A 15,011-nucleotide genomic window follows, 5' to 3' on the forward strand; every position below is an offset into this window, starting at 1 on the left:
GTACCCGCCTCTACTACTACCTCTGGCAGCTTGTTCCAGACACTGACCACCCTTTGTGTGAAAAAATTGCCCCTCTGGACACTTTTGTATCTCTCCCCTCTCACCTTAAACATACGCCCTCTAGTTTTAGACTCCCCTACCTTTGGGAAAAGATATTGACTATCTAGCTGATCTATGCCTCTCATTATTTTATAGACCTCTATAAGATCACCCCTCAGCCTTCTACGCTCCAGAGAAAAAAGTCCCAGTCTATCCAGCCTCTCCTTATAACTCAATCCATCAAGTCCCGGTTGTATCCTAGTAAATCTTTTCTGCACTCTTTCTAATTTAATAATATCCTTTCTATAATAGGGTGACCAGAATTGCACACAGTATTCCAAGTGTGGCTTTACCAATGTCTTATACAACTTTAACAAGACATTCCAACTCCTGTATTCAATGTTCTGACCGATGAAACCAAGCATGCCGAATGCCTTCTTCACCACTCTGTCCACCTGTGACTCCACTTTCAAGGAGCTATGAACATGTACCCCTAGATCTCTTTGTTCTGTATTCCAGCTGTCCCAGCTATGGATTTAAAATGGGCGCAGGAACTTGCGAGGTGTCTGAGGATCTGAAGAGTTTGAGATGGACCGGGGCCCTCAATAGTCTCTCTGACACAGAAAAGAAGTTTGCTTGCTGGGATCATAGTGATTCGCCTCGGGGAGACATTACTGGGAGGTGAAAGTGACAGGGAATCAGGGCTGGATTTTGGGAGTAGCCACAGAGTCAAAGAACAAAGAACAGTACAGCACAGGAAAACAGGCCCTTCGGCCCTCCAAGCCTGTGCCGCTCCTTGGTCCAACTAGACCAATCGTTTGTATCCCTCCATTCCCAGGCTGCTCATGTGACTATCCAGGTAAGTCTTAAACGATGTCAGCGTGCCTGCCTCCACCACCCTACTTGGCAGCACATTCCAGGCCCCCACCACCCTCTGTGTAAAAAACGTCCCTCTGATGTCTGAGTTATACTTCGCCCCTCTCAGCTTGAGCCCGTGACCCCTCGTGATCGTCACCTCCGACCTGGGAAAAAGCTTCCCACTGTTCACCCTATCTATACCCTTCATAATCTTGTATACCTCTATTAGATCTCCCCTCATTCTCCGTCTTTCCAAGGAGAACAACCCCAGTCTACCCAATCTCTCCTCATAGCTAAGACCCTCCATACCAGGCAACATCCTGGTAAACCTTCTCTGCACTCTCTCCAATGCCTCCATGTCCTTCTGGTAGTGCGGCGACCAGAACTGGACGCAGTACTCCAAATGTGGCCTAACCAGCGTTCTATACAGCTGCATCATCAGACTCCAGCTTTTCTACTCTATACCCCGTCCTATAAAGGCAAACATACCATATGCCTTCTTCACCACCTTCTCCACCTGTGTTGCCACCTTCAAGGATTTGTGGACTTGCACACCTAGGTCCCTCTGTGTTTCTATACTCCTGATGACTCTGCCATTTATTGTATAACTCCTCCCTATATTATTTCTTCCAAAATGCATCACTTCGCATTTATCCGGATTAAACTCCATCCGCCACCTCTCAGCCCAATTTTCCAGCCTATCTATATCCTGCTGTATTGCCCGACAATGCTCTTCGCTATCCGCAATTCCAGCCATCTTCGTGTCATCCGCAAACTTGCTGATTACACCAGTTACACCTTCTTCCAAATCATTTATATATATCACAAATAGCAGAGGTCCCAGTACAGAGCCCTGCGGAACACCACTGGTCACAGACCTCCAGCCGGAAAAAGACCCTTCGACCACTACCCTCTGTCTCCTATGGCCAAGCCAGTTCTCCACCCATCTAGCCACTTCTCCTTGTATCCCATGAGCCTTAACCTTCTTAACCAACCTGCCATGTGGGACTTTGTCAAATGCCTTACTAAAATCCATATAGACGACATCCATGGCCCTTCCTTCATCAACTGTTTTTGTCACTTCCTCAAAAAACTCCACCAAATTTGTAAGGCACAACCTCCCTCTTACAAAACCATGCTGTCTGTCACTAATGAGAGTGTTTCGTTCTAAATGCACATACATCTTGTCTCTAAGAATCCTCTCAAACAACTTCCCTACCACGGACGTCAAGCTCACCGGCCTATAATTTCCTGGGTTATCCCTGCTACCCTTCTTAAACAACGGGACCACATTCGCTATCCTCCAATCCTCAGGGACCTCACCCATGTCCAAAGAAGCGACAAAGATTTCCGTCAGAGGCCCAGCAATTTCACTTCTCATCTCCCTGAGCAGTCGAGGATAGATGCCATCAGGCCCTGGGGCTTTGTCAGTTTTAATGTTCCCTAAAAAACCTAACACTTCCTCTCTTGTAATGGAGATTTTCTCTAACGGGTCAACACCTCCCTCCGAGACACTCCCGGTTAACACGCCCCTCTCCCTCGTGAATACCGATGCAAAGTATTCATTTAGGATCTCCCCTATTCCCTTGGGTTCTAAACATAATTCCCCTCCTTTGTCCCTGAGAGGTCCGATTTTCTCCCTGACAACTCTTTTGTTCCTAACGTATGAATAGAATGCCTTAGGATTCTCCTTAATCCTGCCTGCCAAGAACATCTCGTGACCTCTTTTAGCCCTTCTAACTCCCCGTTTGAGTTCTTTCCTACTCTCTCTGTATTCCTCCAGAGCTCCATCTGTTTTCAGTTGCCTGGACTTAACGTACGCCTCCCTTTTCATTTTAATCAGATCCTCAATTTCCCTGGTTATCCACGGCTCTCGAATCCTACCTTTCCTATCTTTCCTTTTTACAGGCACATGCCTATCCTGTAGCCTTATCAATAGTTCCTTAAAAGACTCCAACATGCCAGACGCGGACTTACCCTCGAACATCCTCTCCCAATCAACATCCGCCAATCCCTGCCTAATCCGGCTATAGTCAGCCTTCCCCCAATTTAGCACCCTGCCCGTAGGACAGCACTCATCCTTGTCCATTACTATCCTAAAGTTAACAGAGGTGTGGTCACTATTTGCCACATGTTCCCCTACCGAAACTTTGACGACCTGACCGGGCTCATTTCCCAGAACTAGGTCCAGTATAGCCCCCTCTCTAGTCGGGCTATCTACATACTGTTCCAAAGAACCTTCCAGTACGCATTTTACAAATTCCTCCCCGTCCGGACCCCCCGCTCTAAGCACTTTCCAATCTGTGCCAGGGAAATTAAAGTCCCCCACTACAACAACCCTATGTTTTCTGCACCTATCCAGAATCTCCTGACATATCCTTTCCTCCACTTCCCGTGGGCTGTTGGGTGGTCTGTAGTACACCCCCAGCATAGATACTGCACCCTTCCTGTTTCTGAGTTTCACCCACGGCGACTCAGTACATGACCCCTCTAAGTTGTCTATCCTCTGCACCGCGGTAATATGCTCCTTAACTAATATCGCTACTCCCCCACCTTTTTTAGCCCCTCCTCTGTCTCGCCTAAAACACTTATACCCCGGAATATTCAGCTGCCAGTCCTGTCCTTTTAACCAAGTTTCCGTCACCGCAACCACATCCAAATTCTGCATAAGCATTAAGGCCCTAAGTTCGTCTGTTTTACCCGTTACACTCCTCGCATTGAAGCAGATGCACTCCAGACCTCCAGGCCCAGTCAGGTCCTCCTCCTCCAGAGTGCTCCTCTTCTTAGCTAGCCTTGCCCTGGCCCCCAGCTCAACCCCAGCCTCAGTATTTACTGACCTCCTGTTTTGTTCCCCACCCCCCTGCCACACTAGTTTAAATCCTGCCGAAACACTCTGGCAAAACTCCCAGCCAGGATATTTGCTCCCTTCCAGTTAAGGTGTAACCCATCCTTTCTGTACAGTTGCCATCCTGACTTGAAGATTTCCCAGTTATCTATGAATTTAAAACCCTCCCTCTTGCACCAGTCCTTTAGCCACGCGTTCAACTGTAGAATCTCCCTGTTCCGAGCCTCACTTGCACTAGACACCGGGAGCAGTCCAGAGATTGCTACCCTGGAGGTCTTACTTTTTAGCCTAGCACCCAACTCCCTGAATTTCTCTCGTGTGACCCCCCTGCTCTTCCTACCTACATCATTTTCACCAATGTGTACAATCACATCAGTTTGACTACCTTCCTTTTTAAATATGCTTCCTACCCTCTCGGAGACATCCAGTACCCCGGCACCAGGGAGGCAGACTACCATCCTGGATTCTCGTTCAGTCCCACAGAAGGGCCTGTCCGTGCCTCTAACCATTGCGTCCCCCACAACTATCGCTCTCCTAAACCCCTTCTTTCCCTTCCGGACCCCTGAGCCTGTCTCCGTGGAGGCGATCTGGTCCTCGTGGCTTACCCCTGGAGGGTCATCCCCCTCCACAGAATCCAAAACAATATACCTATTTTGGAGGGGGACAACCACAGGGGATCCCTCCACAGACTGCTCACTCCCTTCCCTTCTCCCATCTGTTGCCCATCCCTTTCTTTTATGGGAGACTGTCACTGGGGTACTTTCTGGCACATCACCCTTCTGACTATTACCCCTCCTAACCGTGACCCACGTGTCTTCCTTCCGAGTCTGTGGAGAGGAAGGACTGGATCAGTCTGAGTCTGGAGACTGGATTCTGGGCCATTTTTTAAAGATCTTTCGGGGGATTCTGGACCATTGGGCAGTATAAAAATCAGTTTCGTGTGAACTCCTCCTCTGAGTCTGCTCTCCCTGTCAGTCAGATCCCTGGGAAGGTGGGAATTTATCTCAGTTATGAGTCTGGGACAGTTGTAAACTGTCCAGAACACCAAGTCCTCCACACCTTCACTGGGAATAAATTCACCAAGAAACTTTATCATTTCTTCTGGAATTGGGATAAAAAACAGTTTCTAAGAACCTGCTCCGGATCTGATCCAGATCTGGAAAAGTAGCGGTGCCTTGGGGTGCGCACATCATCCCTGACAACACAATGACTTGACCCTGTGATTAGGGTCAGGAGCAGAGGTCAGAGGTTGTTGGTGAAGCCACACCTGCAGTACTGTGTACAGTTTTGGTCTCCTTACTTGAGAAATGATGTACTGGCACTGGAGGGGGTGCAGAGGGGATTCACTAGGTTGATTCCGGAGTTGAGAAGGTTGGCTTATGAGGTGAGACTGAGTAGACTGGGACTATACTCATTGGAATTCAGAAGAATGAGGGGGGAATCTTATACAACATATAAGATTATGAAGGAAAAAATAAGATAGAAGCAGGGAGGTTGTTTCCACTGGTGGGTGAAATGAGAACTAGGGGGCATAGCCTCAAAATAAGAGGGAGCAGATTTAGGAATGGTGGTCAATGCAGGACTGAGGGTGTTGTTCCTAAGTATATGGAACAAGGTAAATGAGCTTGTTGCGCACATTGAAATTGGATGGTACGATGTTGTGGGCATCACAGAGACATGGCTGCAAGGGGTTCAGGCTAGGATCTAAATATCCGAGGATACGTGTCCTCTCGGAAGGACAGGCAGATGGGCAAAGGGGGTGGGGTTGTATTGTTAGTAAGGAATGAAGTTAAATCGATAGCAAGAAGGCATTGAATCTCTGTGGGTAGAGTTGAGGAATCGCAAAGGTAAAAAGACCCTGATGGGAGTTATGTACAGGCCCCCGAGCAGTAGTCAGGATGTGGGGCAGAAAATTAATCAGGAGTTAGAAAAGGCATATAAAAAGGGCAATATTACAATGATCATGGGGGACTTCAATATGCAGGTGGACTGGGAAAATCAGGTAGGTAGTTGATCCCAAGGAAAGGAATTTGTGGAGTGTCTAGGAGATGGTTTTCTGGAGCAGTTTGTGACAGAGCCTACTGGGGAACAGGCAGTTCTGGATTTGGTGATGTGTAATGAGGCAGACTTGATTAGGGAACTTAAGGTGAAGGAACCCATGGAGAGCAGTGACCACAATATGATAGAATTTACCCTGCAGTTTGAGAGGGAGAAGCTGGAATCAGATGTAACAGTATTACCATTAAATAAAGGTAACTATAAAGACATGAGGGAGGAGGTGGCCAGAGTTGATTGGAAAGGGAGTCTAGCAGGGAAGACAATGGAACAGCAATGGCAGGAGTTTTTGAAAGTTATTCAGGAGGCACAACAGAAATTCATCCCAAGGAGGAGGAAACATGCTAAGGGGAGGATGAGGCATCCGTGGCTGACGAGGGAAGTCAAGGACAGCATAAAAGCAAAAGAAGAGGCATAAAAAGTGGCAAGGATTAATGGGAAGCCAGAGGATTGGGAAGCCTTTAAAAGCGAGTAGAGGAAAACTAAAAAAGCAATAAGGGGGGAGAAGATGAAATATGAATGTAAGCTAGCTAGTAATATAAAATAAGATAGGAAGAATTTTTTTCAATGTATAAAAGATAAGAGAGAGGCAAAAATAGCCATTGGACCACTGGAAAATGAGGCTGGAGAAGTAATAATAGGAAACAAAGCAATGGCAGAGGAACTTAATAGTTACTTTGCATCAGTCTTCATGATGGAAGATACCAGTGGGATGCCAGAGCTCCAGGAGAGTCAGAGGGCACAGGTGAGTGTCGCGGCCATCACGAAGGAGAAGGTTCTGGGGAAACTGAAAGGTCTGAAGGTGGATAAATCCCCTGGACCGGGTGGACTACACCCCAGGGTTCGAAAACAGACAGCTGAGGAAATTGTGGCGGCATTGGTGGTGATCTTTCAGGAATCACTGGAGGCAGGGAGGGTACCAGGAGACTGGAAAGTAGCTAATGTAACACTGCTGTGGAAGAAAGGAGTGAGGAGCAGATGGGAAATTATAGGCCAGTTAGCCTGACTTCAGTCATTGGCAAAGACTTTAGAGTCCATTATTAAAGATGAGATTGCAGAGTCCTTGGAAGTGCACGATAAAATAGGACTGAGTCAGCACGGCTTTGTCAAGGGGAGATCATGTCTGACAAATTTGTGAGAGTTCTTTGAGGAGGTAACAAGGAAGTTAGATACAGGAGATTTATTTAGATTTCCAGAAGGCCTTTGACAAGGTGCCACATAGGAGACTGTTAAATAAGTTAAGTGCCCATGATGTTAAGGGTACGATCCTGGCATGGATAGAGGATTGGCTGACTGGCAGAAGGCAGAGAGTGGGGATAAAGGGGTCTTTTTTCAGGATGGCAGCCGGTGACTAGTGATGTGCCTCAGAGATCGGTGCTGGGACCGCAACTTTTCACAATATACATTAACGATTTGGAGGAAGGAACTGAAGGCACTGTTGCTAAGTTTGCAGATAGTACAAAAATATTTAGAGGGACAGGTAGTATTAAGGAAGCAGGGGGGCTGCAGAAGGACTTGGACAGGTTAGGAGAGTGGGCAAAGAAGTGGCAGATGGAATACAATGTGGAAAAGTGTGAGGTTACGCACTTTGGAAAGAAGAATGGAGGCATAGACTATTTTCTAAATGGGAAAATGCTTAGGAAATCAGAAACACAAAGGGATTTGGGCGTCATTGTTCAAGATTCTCTTAAGGTTAACGTGCAGGTTCGGTCAGCAGTTAGGAAGGCAAATGCAATGTTAGCATTCATGTCGAGAGGGCTAGAATACAAGAGCAGGGATGTACTTCTGATGCTGTATAAGGTCTGGTCAGATCCCATTTGGAGTATTGTGAGCAGTTTTGGGCTCCCTATCTAAGGAAGGATGTGTGGGCCTTGGAAAGGGTCCAGAGGAGGTTCACAAGAATGATCCCTGGAATGAAGAGCTTGTCGTATGAGGAACAGTTGAGGACTCTGGGTCTGTACTCATTCGAGTTTAGAAGGATGACGGGGGATTCTATTGAAACTTACAGGATACTGCAAGGCCAGGATAAAGTGGACATGGAGAGGATGTTTCTACTAGCAGGAAAAACTAGACCAGAGGGCACAACCTCAGGCTAAAGGGACGATCCTTTAAAACAGAGATGAGGAGGAATTTCTTCAGTCAGAGAATGGTGAATCTGTGGAACTCTATTTGCCACAGAAGGCTGTGGAGGCCAGGTCATTGTCTTTAAGACAGAGATAGATAGGTTCTTGATTAATAAGGGGGTCAGGAGTTATGGGGAAAAGGCAGGAGAATGGGGATGAGAAAAATATTAGCCATGATTGAATGGCGGAGCAGACGTGATGGGCCGAGTGGCCTAATTCTGCTCCTATATTGTTGTGGGAAAAATGCCACTTCGGAGTCAGACTGGAGGTTTCAACAACAGTTTTATTTTAATGAAGCTTCGTGGAGAAAAGGCACTGGCACTCCGCAGTGCTTCTAGACAGCTCCCTTCTCTCAATGAGACAATAGGAGCGGTCCATCTTTATACCTTTTACACAATAGATGGACCGGACATCTAGCCATTATCACATCGTTGTAATCAAGTAGGTGATCGATCGTTAACACATCGTTATACACAAATACAGACAGATACAGACATAAGCATGTTGCAAGGGAGTAGAATAGACAGTATTACAGTTGATAAGGAGGATGTGCAGGATATTCTGGAGGGTCTGAAAATAGATAAATCCCCTGGTCCGGATGGGATTTATCCAAGGATTCTCTGGGAGGCAAGAGAAGTGATTGCAGAGCCTCTGGCTCTGATCTTCAGGTCGTCGTTGGCCTCTGGTATAGTACCAGAAGATTGGAGGTTAGCGAATGTTGTCCCATTGTTTAAGAAGGGGAACAGAGACTTCCCCGGGAATTATAGACCGGTGAGTCTCACTTCTGTTGTCGGCAAGATGTTGGAAAAAATTATAAGGGATAGGATTTATAGTTATTTGGAGAGTAATGAATTGATAGGTGATAGTCAGCATGGTTTTGTGGCAGGTAGGTCGTGCCTTACTAACCTTATTGAGTTTTTTGAGAAAGTGACCAAGGAGGTGGATGGGGGCAAGGCAGTGGACGTGGTATATATGGATTTTAGTAAGGCGTTTGATAAGGTTCACCATGGTAGGCTTCTGCAGAAAATGCAGATGTATGGGATTGGGGGTGATCTAGGAAATTGGATCAGGAATTGGCTAGCGGATAGGAAACAGAGGGTGGTGGTTGATAGTAAATATTCATCATGGAGTGCGGTTACAAGTGGTGTACCTCAGGGATCTGTTTTGGGGCCACTGCTGTTTGTAATATTTATTAATGATCTGGATGAGGGTATAGTTGGGTGGATTAGCAAATTTGCTGATGACACCAAAGTCGGTGGTGTGGTAGACAGTGAGGAAGGGTGTCGTAGTTTGCAGGAAGACTTAGACAGGTTGCAAAGTTGGGCCGAGAGGTGGCGGATGGAGTTTAATGCGGAGAAGTGTGAGGTAATTCACTTTGGTAGGAATAACAGATGTGTTGAGTATAGGGCTAACGGGAGGACTTTGAATAGTGTGGAGGAGCAGAGGGATCTAGGTGTATGTGTGCATAGATCCCTGAAAGTTGGGAATCAAGTAGATAAGGTTGTTAAGAAGGCATATGGTGTCTTGGCGTTTATTGGTAGGGGGATTGAATTTAGGAGTCGTAGCGTTATGTTGCAACTGTACACAACTCTGGTGCGGCCGCACTTGGAGTACTGTGTGCAGTTCTGGTCCCCACATTACAGGAAGGATGTGGAGGCTTTGGAGAGGGTGCAGAGGAGGTTTACCAGGATGTTGCCTGGTATGGAGGGGAGATCCTATGAGGAGAGGCTGAGGGATTTGGGATTGTTTTCGCTGGAAAGGCGGCGGCTAAGAGGGGATCTTATTGAAACATATAAGATGATTAGAGGTTTAGATAGGGTGGATAGTGATAGCCTTTTTCCTCTGATGGAGAAATCCAGCACGAGGGGGCATGGCTTTAAATTGAGGGGGGGTAGTTATAGAACCGATGTCAGGGGTAGGTTCTTTACCCAGAGGGTGGTGAGGGATTGGAATGCCCTGCCAGCATCAGTAGTAAATGCGCCTAGTTTGGGGGCGTTTAAGAGATCCGTAGATAGGTTCATGGACGAAAAGAAATTGGTTTAGGTTGGAGGGTCACAGTTTTTTTTTTTAACTGGTCGGTGCAACATCGTGGGCCGAAGGGCCTGTTCTGCGCTGTAATGTTCTATGTTCTATGTTCTATGTTCTTAACATCGCATTGTTCTATGAATGGATACATTTCCTACGTCAGTGACTATCAATGGTTTGGTTTCGGTCTATTCATACAGTAGTTGGTTTGTGCATTTATGTATTCCCATTCCCATTTGTGGCTAATCTCTTTAACAGACCCTTTTGTCCCAGGACTTTCCTTTATCTAAAAGTGCCTCAAGCCCTGGCTTCCTGCAGCATTTGTTCCCTGCATGTTTTAACTTTAAATAACTGTCTGCACTAAAAGTCAGTGCCTGTTTAATGTCTCTTTTGCCAGGTGACCGTTTATGGGCCAGACAGCTATGTTGTGCAGGCCTCTCCATGTTTTCCCCACTTCAATATCTTACAGACTCAGTTGAGGAAGAACTTCCTCACCCAAAGGATTGTGAATCTGTGGAATTCTCTGACCAGTGAAGCAGTTGAGACTACCTCTTTGAATGTTTTTAAGGCAAAGATAGATAGATTTCTAAACAGTAAAGGAATTAAAGGTTATTGTGAGAGGACAGGGTGGGTAAGTGGAGCTGAGTCCACGAAAAGATCAGCCATGATCTTATTGAATGGCAGAGCAGGCTTGAGGGGCCCGATGGCCTACTGCTGCTCCTAGTTCTTATGTTCTTATGATCCCACTGTCGGGCAGAGCAGAGGTGTTCAAAGCTGTTCCTGAATCATTGGGCCCGATTTTACCATTTTGAGTCTAAGTGCCGAATCTGGACGTAATACAGATCTGAGCCTGGAATCCTTTTCCAGCGCGCCCACACGCTTTTTGCCGGCTCCAGTCCGATCCGTGCAGTGGGCGGGGCTTAGCGCTTCCGGAACGATTGGAGCTCTGAACTGCACATGCGCAGTTCGAAAAAAATCTGAAAAAGTGCGCCCGTGTCAGATCGCAAATCTGAGGAGTAGAAATGATGCCTTGACTTAAAATTATACCTGCAAGTAAATTTCTCACTCAGAATGACAATTATTTGTTAGTTTAAAAATATAACCTGTTCCTGTGCAAGCCACTCAGAAGCAATAAACACAGCTGCATGTATTTAACTACATTTGCAATTTGCATCATTCTTGCTGATCAGAAGTAACTTTTAATATTTCCATGACGCCACAAATCTGTGTTGTTAAACACAGATAATGAGTGGGTGCCGAAAGATTTCCATGGACGAGTCTGTCAGTCAGTGCTCCCACTGATCCATCCTGTACCAATATCTCTGTCCAACTGCCTGGAAATAGTCGAGTCTCATCTGGAACAACTGAATTTAGTCAATAAATTATCTTTTTTGTCTTTGATGCTGAAATAAAAATCTCACCATTCACCGGACTCTGAAATGTCTTGCTGCACTTTACAGTGGAGGCTGTCAGCTCTCTTCCAACTGGTCCTATGTTGGCCACTTCAGTCATTACTGCAGTTGAAGAAAAGTCTATGGTGACTGTATATTTCATCTAAAAGAATGCTGGCTTTTCACGGTGATATATGTGCATTCAGTCTTTTGAACAATGCCCCCTATTCCAGACATTAGATAAACATCCCTTCTGAAATTTTTGTGGAGAAGCAAGGTCACATGACCCAGGACACCTACCTTTTGGCCAGTTTAATAATACAGACCCCCCTGGGAGGCAGGCCCCCCTCGGCAGACCCCCCCTAACCAGAGATCCATCTGAGCCCCCTCCTCCCCCCCCCCAACCAGAGATCCATCTGAGCCCCCTCCTCCCCCCCCCAACCAGAGATCCATCTGAGCCCCCTCCTCCCCCCCCTAACCAGAGATCCATCTGAGCCCACCCCCCCTCCTCCAACGGACACCAGCGGAACGGTGTGAAGCCCGGTCACTTTAGCCGTGGCTCCAAGTCTGTGGCCAGGAAGGTGCTGCAGGCTCTCGAAGGACTGAAGATGGTTGAGGAGGATGGTGGAGGGAGACCAGCGATTGAGGCAGGTTGGGGGTGTGGTCTGCCGAGGGGGGCCTGCCTCCCAGGAGGGTCTGATCCCTGGGGGGGGAGGGGGAGGTCAGCAGGGGGTGGGGTGCTTTGCCGGGGAGGGGGGTCTGCCTACTGTCGGGGGGGATCTGCCTCCAGGGGAGGGGGGTTGGTCTGCCGGGGTGGTTAGCGGGGGGGGGGTCTGCCAGGGTGAGGGGGTGGAGGGATTGCCACTGCTGGGGGGCGTGGGCTGGATATCGGGGCGCTCTGAGAAGGATGGTGGCCGCAGACTGACTTCACAAGGGCAGAGAGAGCTTCGGAGGTTCCCCTGCAGAATAGAAATCCACTTTGGATTTTTATTTTGCAGGTCGCTTACAGCGCGGATCTGGAACGGACCAGAAGAAGGTAAAGTGGGATTTGGTGGAAGAGTTGGGCGCGCGGTTCATTAAATCGATTTAAATACATGCTAATGCATTTAAATTGTCGGGCCGCCCGATTTGGGCACGAACCGGATCCGCGCCCGAATCGGGTGTCGGTAAAGTCGCGATTTGCTCGGATTCAGGTGCAGACTGTGTTAAAGGCCCGACGCCCGAATTTACCGCGATTTGGGCGCAAATTGTTGGTTTAATTGGGCCCATTATCTCAGGTCAATGTTTCTGAAATGTAACAGGAGGCTCATATTGTTTGATATTTTTCTAATGTTCTTCAGGAAAAAGTGTGCAACAGCTCCATCCCAGCCCTTTCTTATTACTCCCACTGTCACTTGTATTATAAAAATAAAAATAGGAGTGCAGCAATCTGGGAGGTTTTTAGGGGCTGGAGAAGGTTCCAGAGATAGGGAAGGGCAAGGACATGGACAGAAAATGTTGGACTCAGCAGGTCAGGAAGAAACTGTGGAGAGAGAAATAGAGTCAATGTTTCAGGTTGTGACTTTTTACCAGAATGGGTTAAACTTAGAAATATATTTTATTTTAAAGAGGTGGAAAGGGGCAGGGTAAAAAATGAAACCGACTAACATCAAAAGCAGCAAACTCCAGTAATACCTTTGGAATTTTAAAACTTAAAAAATCTGTTAAAAAGAAAAAATATAAGCACACAGATTGAAGTTACACAGTTAAAACACTCTTTTCAGAACAACTCCCCCAAAAAACTTGCTTTGTCAAAAGTACTCAAGTAAATGACCTTCTTGGCAACAATCCCTTATAGATTTTTAACCATAAAAGTCCAGTAATATTACCCCCAAGTCTAGGAATTGTTGTCACTTTAATAAAGGTAAACCACACGGCTTCTCAAACATTTTCACTCTGATGTGGAAATCGGTGTGGGGCTGATTACCATATGGAAATATGTGTTTCCCCCTGTGCTGGGAGAGGTCCCCACCAGTGGGGTTTACAACTGCTCCCCACCAACGGGGAACAGGCGTGGCTCACCCTGCTGGTGGGGACAGAGGCCATTGAGGATCAGGGGCAGAGGTGTACCTCTTGGGCAGTGCCAGCCTGGCATCCTGGCACTGCCAAGGGGCACTCTGGCACTGCCCACTGAGCACCAGGCAGTACCGTCCCCCCCCCTCCTCTCCCAATGTCACAATCATCAGGGCTCTTCCCACCACCCCTATTGACCAGGAACCACTGCAGCAGTTTTGCTGTCCCATCACCCCTCCGTGCCTGCAGGCTCCCACCCTTGATGACTGTTCCCCTGTCTTTGCCAATTACCCCCTGCAAAGACCTTAGTGCCCTCCCCCCACCTCCACTATACATAACATGCAGCGCCAAGGGGGTGTGGCCTACTGGAGGGCTGATTAATGGTGGTGGGGGAGACCGCTGCGCACTCTGCAATGGGATCGGTGGGGGAAGGAGGGAGGGAGGACGATTGGGACTGGCCTGGGTGGGGGTGGGGGGGGGTCGGGTCGGGTAGGTCAGCAATCGGCGGGGGTGGGGGTGTCGGGGATAACATCAGGAGGCCGGCGATGTGAGGGGGGGGGGGGGGAGCTAGTGCTCATGCACTGATCTCCCCACTGACAGATCGGCAAATGCTCAGTGGCCATTGAGTCAATTCTGAGAAAGGCAAGAGGTGTGCTCTGCTGACTAAACATGAGCAATAAAATTAAAGACCACATTGGCCACTGTGAAGCATGAAATGAGCACCGAGTTAAACAAGTGAGAGAGCCCTTTGATGACACACGACATCCCAGACAGACCATAGGTGATGCTGAGAGTCGACCTTTTCACTTTGGCTGGAACTGATTGGGTGTAATTTTCCTATAATTTGTCAGAGTGTCAGGCTCTGAGTGAAATCCGGTGTGTATGTCTCCAGATTCACTGCCGAGTTCTCACACTATAGCTTGAGTCACTCTGACAAAATAAATCAGGGAGTGGAGTTAATGCCGTCAGTCTGGCGGGGCGGGGTCTGATAAGAGATCGGAGTGCCATCTTTAAAAGGTGCCCTGATCAGCACAGACTTCAAACTTCTTCCAGCAGCCCCTCCACAAAGGTATCGAGTCTCCTCCCCCCTCCTTTACAGGAAAATTGCACCCAATCAGTTCCAGCCAAAGTGAAAAGTCAACTCCCCCTCTTCTCCCAATGTCACAATCATCGGGGGCTCTTCCCACTGCCCCCAATGACCAGGAACCACTGCAGCAGTTTTGCCGTACCCCACCCCTCCATGCCTGCAAGCTCCCATGCTTGATGGCCGCTCCCCCATCTTTGCCAATTACCCCCAGGAAGGCCTCAGTGCTCTCCCCTCATCAGCACTGTGCACAACAGGACCACACCCAGAGAGCCCACCCGTGACACTGCCCACTCACCTGACGAAGGGGCAGCGAGCGCTCCAAAGGCTAGTGGCTTTTGCTACCAAATAAACCTGCTGGATTTTAACCTGGTGTTGTGAGACTTCTTACTGTGTTTACCCCAGTCCAACGCCGGCATCTCCACATCATGACTGCCCACTGGCGAGCACATTTCCACTCCATCTGACGAAGGAGCAGTGCTCCGAAAGCTTATGGTATTTGCTACCAAATAAACCTGTTGGACTTTAACCTGGTGTTG

General features: G+C 47.8%; 1 protein-coding gene across 1 annotated transcript in view; it reads left to right on the forward strand.

Annotated features, from left to right (window-relative positions):
* Positions 1-15,011, forward strand: part of LOC144497614 (uncharacterized) — a 110,473-nt gene that overhangs the window by 39,368 nt on the left and 56,094 nt on the right. The gene's annotated exons all lie outside the window — the stretch shown is intronic.

The sequence above is a fragment of the Mustelus asterias genome, chromosome 8 (assembly GCF_964213995.1).
Source record: "Mustelus asterias chromosome 8, sMusAst1.hap1.1, whole genome shotgun sequence".
NCBI classification, from domain to species: Eukaryota; Metazoa; Chordata; class Chondrichthyes; order Carcharhiniformes; family Triakidae; genus Mustelus; species Mustelus asterias.